Source organism: Protopterus annectens, chromosome 5.part0, assembly GCF_019279795.1.
Source record: "Protopterus annectens isolate FY-2018-M chromosome 5.part0, PAN1.0, whole genome shotgun sequence".
Taxonomy (NCBI): Eukaryota; Metazoa; Chordata; order Ceratodontiformes; family Protopteridae; genus Protopterus; species Protopterus annectens.
In genome coordinates this window covers 1,122,740,413-1,122,748,192 of record NC_056735.1, presented here as the reverse complement: position 1 = coordinate 1,122,748,192, position 7,780 = coordinate 1,122,740,413, and the positions used below count along the sequence as shown (strand labels likewise).

Here is a 7,780-nt window from a genome sequence, read left to right as displayed (position 1 = left end):
CCAAAGGTAGGGTTCATATTTCTGGACATTACCCCTTCACATTGTGGTTTATGAGCAGGTTTGTAGCCACCCATTCCTGTGTTTGCAGGCAAGGATAGTGTGTATATGGCTGAGTTTCAGATTTCACACACTCCATGCCAGCCATGCTCCTACCGCCATTATTCTATCCTCTTCCAAACATTACGCAAACATTACCTGATAAGTTCCCTATAGTTATCACATCATCCCAGCAGTAATTTGGTGTTGGTCCATAGTTCATGCAGTAGGACATGGCGGACATGTTACTGGGAATTGTTGACATGGCCTTGCATTTGGATTCTGTGGACTGTGTTATGTTATTATTTGGGAGTCCATGACATAACATACATTGGCAGTATGGGTGAGACACAGGCCTTTGGCAGAGGACTGTAGGGCATTTGATAGTGATGCAGGCCAGCTGTAGCAGGCCGTTGCATTGAGTCACTCCTACAGTCCTAGACTGTAAGACACTATATTCCACTGGGGTGACAGGGTAGGTGTGCAAGGTGTTAATGCCAATACTTTCTGTCATTATTGATCCAGTGGTGTGGATGCTGGCAGAGTGCTGCTTACAGTTAGGGACACACCTGCATGGGACACCTCTTCTGCATGCTGTATTCTTTGGCTATTGCTATACAGAGGTGGGGGTCATATTGTACTCATTCCCAACAGCGGGGATAAGACCTGTGAGGTACCCATGGGTGATGGTGGGGTGAGCTGGGTGCATGTGTGCTATGGACACTACTTGCATCTGACTCACAGATATACATGGGGCATTCCACTTATGCTGACTTATGCAGGGACATCAGCAGTTTCTCAATACTTCATACCTGTGAGGTACCCATGGGTGATGGTGGGGTGAGCTGGGTGCATGTGTGCTATGGACACTACCTGCATCTGTCTCACAGATATACACGGGGCATTCCACTTATGCTGGCTTGTGCAGGGACATCAGCAGTTTTTCAATACTTCATACCTATGACCTTTGTGGTCTGCCAGTGTTTGGCCAGATGACATCGGTATTCCATACTACAAACCCAACTAATGTGCTGCTAACCTATATGTACAATTCCAAATGTGTGTCCATTTGACAGTAACATATTATACACTGTCTGTCAGGGGTACTTCCACCTGTGTACTGTTTGTATGTCTGGGCCCACATTCATGCCATGTCCATCTTTCAGATGGTGACAGATATTACATCCAAACATTTACTATGGCTGGAATGTGTTTCGCTGGGATGCATTGTGTTTGACACTGCAGTTGTGAAAACTTGGTCCGGTCATCGGCAGTACCGGCCAATGGCCACCCGGACAAACCTCATCATGCCTCCATGCTGACCACTCTCACACAATATACAACACACACCAACCTAACACATGCAGCCCTGCATATTGTACATATGCTACAATCTATCCTGCTACTTTGGCCGGCTCAGGTAATTTGTGCTCCACTGTTATTATACCTACACATACATGTTACTACATTTCTACATAGGATTGTGGGGTGGGGGCACACCTGACACTTGTACACATTTGCTATGACTGTACTGGTATTTCAGGTTCTCCATTTCATTCTGTATTCTGACCTATCATGCAGACCAGAAGCATATCAGTGTACTACAGTTCTTAGGTTTGATTGACCTACATTTCAGTTTCAGACTTCTTACCCTTCAGAACCAACATCCCACTGCCTGACCTGTTGTAGTCTGTCTGTGTAGGTCTGGAGGGGGGATGTTCTCCATAGCCATCAATCAGAGGCCTTAGCACAGCCTTTGTTTGCATTTGTCTATGCCTGTCTTGCTGGCTGAGACTGTTGTTGGGTATGTGAGCCTCCCTGACTGGCATGTGTGTGTTCTATGGACACACATTTGGCCCACCACATTTTCTGCAGTGAGTTTTGTCACCTTGTCTAGTACTGGCTACTACAGTGACACCAGTATTTGTTACAGATTTCATGCCGCCACTACATGTGTTTACTATCTACTGGCATCCCATTCAGCCACCCAATTCCCTTGCATGCTCACATCCATACCACAGACACAAGTAACAAAACATACTACTCCATTTGGCAATTGATAGGGAGAGTGACTTACCTTGTGGCTGTGCCAGTATTGAGGATGGCACAGGAGGGCTGACTATGTCGGATGCAAATAGTACACTCCTTATACATGGTTAAGCACAGGTAGTGTCATGTTTGGCATCCCTTTTACTGTATGTGCGAGTCAGAGAGATGTGTCATTCCCTGGGTTTCTACCGTGTCAGTGTATGTGCTAATGGTTGCCTCTTTTCCAAGGCCTGGGCATGCCTCCTTCTGCCTACTGGGGCATGCTCAGGTTGTTCCTCCGAGTCACTCTGTGCCTGTGCAGGCCTTGGCAATGGTGGGGGGCTGTGTGGCCCTGCCCCGTGCTGTTCCTGCTGCAGCTGTTTCTGCAGGATCATATTGTGTAGCATGGCACATACAACGACAATTTGGGTACATGTAGCTTGTGAGTACTGCAATGCTCCATCGGATATGTCCAGGCACTGGAACCGTGACTTGAGCATCCCAAACACGTTTTATTATGATTCTGGTCTGTGCGTGTGCCTCATTATGGAGTTCTTGTTTGGGTGTGTGTGCATTTCTGATGGGTGTCATCAGCCACAGCTCCAGTGCATAACCAGCATCCCCCACTAGGTGGCCATAAGGGATGTCCCCATTGGCAAATCTCTGGTACAGCTGCGTCATATGCCAGGTGTGGGAGTCGGGATAGCTTCCAGGGCAGCCAGCACACATATTCATTATAATGCCCTGGGCATCACACACGACCTGGCAGTTGATGGAGGGGAAGCCCTTGCAGTTGATGTAGATCCTACCCTGCTCACCGGGTGGTGCTATGATGTGTATGTGTGTGCAGTCTATAGCACCCACTACCTCAGGGTATTCTGCTATTTGGTGGAAGAGACGCATATTGCTGGTCAATGCCTCATGGCTGTTATGGAAATATACATGCTCACTGGCATGTGCTGACATGGCATCCACAAACTGGAGTATCCTGGATGCTGATGCCTGTGAGATCCCCATGATATCCCCAATTGGCCTTTGGAAGGTACCTGTGGCTAGTATATATAGGCCTACACATACCTTGGTGTCCACTGGGATGGGGTTCCCTTCCGTTGGTTCTGTGTGTGAGGCGTGGCTGGCACAGCTCAACAATTTGCTGTAGGAGGTCCCTGTCCACCCTATAGTGCTCCATTATCTCCAGCTCATGTAGCCCCTGGTATGGTACCCTGGGTCTGTACACTCTTCTCATTCTCCTCACTGTGGGTTGGTCGTCAGCATTCTCATCCTCACCACCTTCAGCCTCTTCCACATGTCGATTTATGAGAGCTAATGCAGCCCCTATCATTTTGTTGCTTTTGTTTGGTAAAATTTCCCTGCTTGTGTACACCAGTGGTGTAGAGTTTGTGGGGAAAAAAACAGAGGGAAAGGTGTTTGCTTAGTTTATAGTAGTGTACTGAGCTGGGCTGGGCTGGGCTGCCGCCTGTGTAATTAGCTGATTCTGATGCATTTCACCTACCAGCTATGCTAGTTCTCCTTGATTACATTCCTACTGCTGTTTTCCCTTCCCATTGCCTTCCTGTTTAAGCCCAGGGGTGCGCCACGCAAACATAGTGCTCAGGTGTGCACAGAGCTGCTATTTCCCAGTTTACTTTTTTTCCACTTTAAAACACGGTGCACGGCACACACATCCACTTAGGCAATGTAAAGAGTGCTTGGCAGCTTCAGACACACCCCCTTACTTAGCTCTGCTATTTTAAGGGCAAACCCAAGCCACAGGGCTCCAATAAGCTTACAGTATATGCCTGACACACCCCTCTATGATGTCAGCTAGCTTTTAGGCTTGCACCATGGTCTTCCTGCATCTATATGGTTGGGTGCAGGCTAGACATGAGGGGGAATCTGGGATTCAGTATCATTCCTCTCATTTGCATAGGATTGCCTGCTAATGCCTAGATACAAGTCTGGCACTGAGCCTTCCCCCTTAGCAACCACTATTCATTGGTCATGTTGTCTTCTGCCTGCCATTGAGTATAATGGCAAATTTGTGATTTTGGACAGAATGCTTTTTTCTAGCTTTTTTCATTATTTTTGGGCCGATCCCATTAGCATGCTACTGCCCTACCCTTAAATGGACGAAATCGGCCAAAAAAAAAAAAAAGTTATTTTTATTTTTGCAACTGTTTTCCATGCCATTGACCATATATTTGGCCATTGGCATGCTTTACAAGTTATATACACACTTTATTTGGAACTGTCATGGCTCCGTTTTGTAGTTTGCAGAAATGTACTCTGTTACTAACTGAGTACATTTCTGCAGGTTACACTAGTCCTGCACGGCCAGCTTCCAGCTTCATGGATCACAAATTCACCTCATTTGCATGGTTTTCACCTGCAAATGAGGTAATTTGCATACAGGAGCTGTGTCTGTGCAGGAATAGTGCAGGAGTGCTCGTGCACGTCCCGGGAGCTTGTTCCTGGATCTCTCGGCAGACATATTGCCTCCAGCAGCTCCTGCACTATTCCTGCACACCATGCAAAGCTTGCTGAATCCCGGGGAAAACCTCTTTCACATTGTGTACTTTCCTCCCTTCCTGGGCATTCCAGACTCTGTAGACCACAGTACACATCCCTTACCCCTTCAGCCATCTGTTAAAACACTTTACAGCTTAATATTAGAATGCAGTTGTGAAACACTTAGAACTACAATAAGTGTTTGTGGTTTGCATAACTATGCATCTATACTACATATAATTTTTAATATGAACAAATATTAAATAATTTATCAAACATATTTGTGAAGAAATTGTAAGTTAAGATGCATTTTGTGTAGAATAATCATGAGAGATGCATTTTTCTCTAACACCCAAAAATACATAACACATTATTATTCTGGATCTACCACAGTCTCTTGTTAGGTAATTTTGGGTGATCACCTCCTGATAAAACTGACAGAAGGTATTAAAACACAGGTTTAAATTCTGAAGATATGTCCTGATGGATGCAGTATCTCAGCAGCATGTCTTCTGTTGTCAAAGCCAAGCTAAAAATAAAAGTTTAACCAACAAAGACAGACAAAGATTCATAAGCTGTGCTCTCGTTTTTTATTGAAGTACAACACAATAAAGAACAGGTTAGAAAATGTATTTACATTCCCCATCTACACAATTTGTGCAGTATATTCAGATAAGGGTGCTTTCTAAACATAGCTACTAATACAGCAAACTTGATTTTTTTTTCAAAAATAGGACAGTTTTAAAAAAGTACCAGCACAGATTTGCGTAATACTAAAATCACATATCAAACATTATGTTATTGTCAGTTTCTAGGTTCACTGAAAAAATTAAGTGGATTCAACGGTTAAGAAAATAAAAAAGTAAATTTTCGGTTTTACAAATATCATATGTGACAAACCTTTGATATCCTGTACCCCACTGTGTTTCGGAGTGGCAGATGCCAGTGTTAGCTAATCTACATAGGGTGTATCTTAAACATGAGGTGGCATCTGATTTTACCAGCAAAATACTTCAGTCTATCGTAAGGGATAAAATCTAATATACGCAACCATTAAAAAAAATTGCTTACCTTATTGACATTAATTAGAAATTGAACAGGTAGATAAATAAAGCAAATCTAGGCTCATTTGGATGTCATGTCTCCACCAGTTCTAAAAACCTCTTATTTTCTGATGTTAACATGCCTTTTTTCACCATTAATTATTCTTCAAAATGCAGCCGCGGCACTGTACATTAGTTAAGTGAAAACAGCAACAATGACCAGCAACATTAACAGTTATGTGCTGCATAGCAGTTCATGAGAAAACAAACCTAGCACTGACAAAGTAAAGACAGGTCACATTGCTCAGAGGAGTTATGGCAGTGCAAAGGTTTAAGGCTATGAGTTGTTAAGCGGTTTCTTGTGGTCGGGTATGATTCCCTTACCTTCCATTTGCTATTGCATGACTGAACTTAGCCAGACAGTGCTCCTGGGTCTTCCCTGGAAAGGGACACTTGTATCCAGTAAATTTTCCCTGGCTAATGAAAGAAAAGAATATGAGCATCTACACCATTAAAAAACTGATTTAGACATGGTGCTACTGGTTACATTCTGGTTTGTGGATGGCTTTACTATTTTTAAAGACATCCATTAAAATACTGCTAGCATAAACTTAGCAGAAAATGCTTTCCAGTTCATAAAAAATGTTCATACCATCAAAAATAAATTTGAAATAGCTGAGAATGTATCTTAGATTTATATTTTGGTTGTTAAACTTAAAAAGAACATGCTGCTCTGCAGGACTTGCAGAAAAACATCACACAAACTGTAAAGGTAACAAAAGTCCCACACTGTACGAAGTTCCAGTACAGTGGAAATGACGTATTTACAGACGTACTTCAGAAAGTTGGAACATAGTAGCAGAACTTTGGCACTATGGACAGTTTCAAGCTGATGATCAGTTCAATGAGACATCCACCTTCGTAGATTAAATGTGATTCTGAGCCACAAAGTTCACAAGTTACTGTACTTCTCGGTATCAGCAGACAAATTATAATCAAAGCAAACTTCATGTTCTCTCAAGCCAGCTGCATTATCTCCTGAAAAAACAAAACATTGTTAAGGTGTTTTCATTTTAACATTGCACTGATATGACTTAAGAATAATGAGGGCTTCACCATTAATAGCAGATATGTTCTCACCATTATCAACTATCTATAAGGGAATCCAGCTTCGTGGGTTAGTGATGGGGTTCACACTCTCCACCAACCAGAATTCAGTATTTTTTTTTTGGGAGCTTTTGTGAAAATGGACATACACCATATGTCAACAAATGCAGTGGTATCACTAACTACAACAGCACATCCAGCCTTGAGAGAATCACTGTCTGCAAATCAAGACAAAAGCAAAGATAATTGGATACCTACAAAGGACACAAACACAGAAGTATATTTGTTTGACACACACGGAACTTCAACAGTCAGTGCTGGAAGCAGAAGGGGCTACCTAGGAAAGGAGATGGACAAAGTATTTAGGATTTCCTCATAGCACACGTTACATATTTTTATTTGGTTTTACCTGTACCCACATAAACACAATATATGGTGTAAAACAGCAAACAAGTAAAAAAATAACCCCACTCCATACCTCTTGCTGCTTTAATTTGCTGTATTACTATATACATTTTAATTCAGCATAACTAAATCACCAGAGACACATTGAGAAAAGAGAATAAAAATTTAAACATTTGGTAGTTATAAAAGCAAGCATTAACACTTGCCTTTTGTCAGAAATTCAAATGTTGTTTATAACGAACAACCACTTGAAAACAGGAACGTGAGCTTATGTTTTTTGTGTTATCTCTGAAGTATTAATTAAACAATGGTTAAGTTTGGGCCAGCCACACTTACTAAGAAAAACGCGTATCATATCACAGCTAACAGGTTCATACGTGTTTACTAGGCTAATGACCACAAGGACCTTTTTGAGCCTAGCCATGTATCCCAAATCTCTGACAAGTTCTGATACCCTTGATAAGTGTAAGCATGGGCCTGGGAGATGAACCATTTACAGGTTACCTGTGTCTATTAGACACATAGGTGACAAACCAGGGATGGATTTCCGGTTTCCCATCCAATTGTCCAAGTTGCACTTGAATTGGGTTAGGAAGGGACTCTGATGCACATGGATGGGGAACCTGTTCCATAGACGGGGTAGTCTCTGGGAT

General features: G+C 42.7%; 1 protein-coding gene across 1 annotated transcript in view; it reads right to left on the bottom strand.

Annotated features, from left to right (window-relative positions):
• Positions 1-5,143: 5,143 nt before the first annotated feature.
• ZHX2 (zinc fingers and homeoboxes 2) overlaps positions 5,144-7,780 on the bottom strand; it is a 331,049-nt gene continuing 328,412 nt past the window's right edge. The window contains exon 3 of the mRNA XM_044070980.1: positions 5,144-6,653. The gene's annotated coding sequence lies outside the window, so the exon portion shown is untranslated. The remainder of the gene's footprint in view (positions 6,654-7,780) is intronic.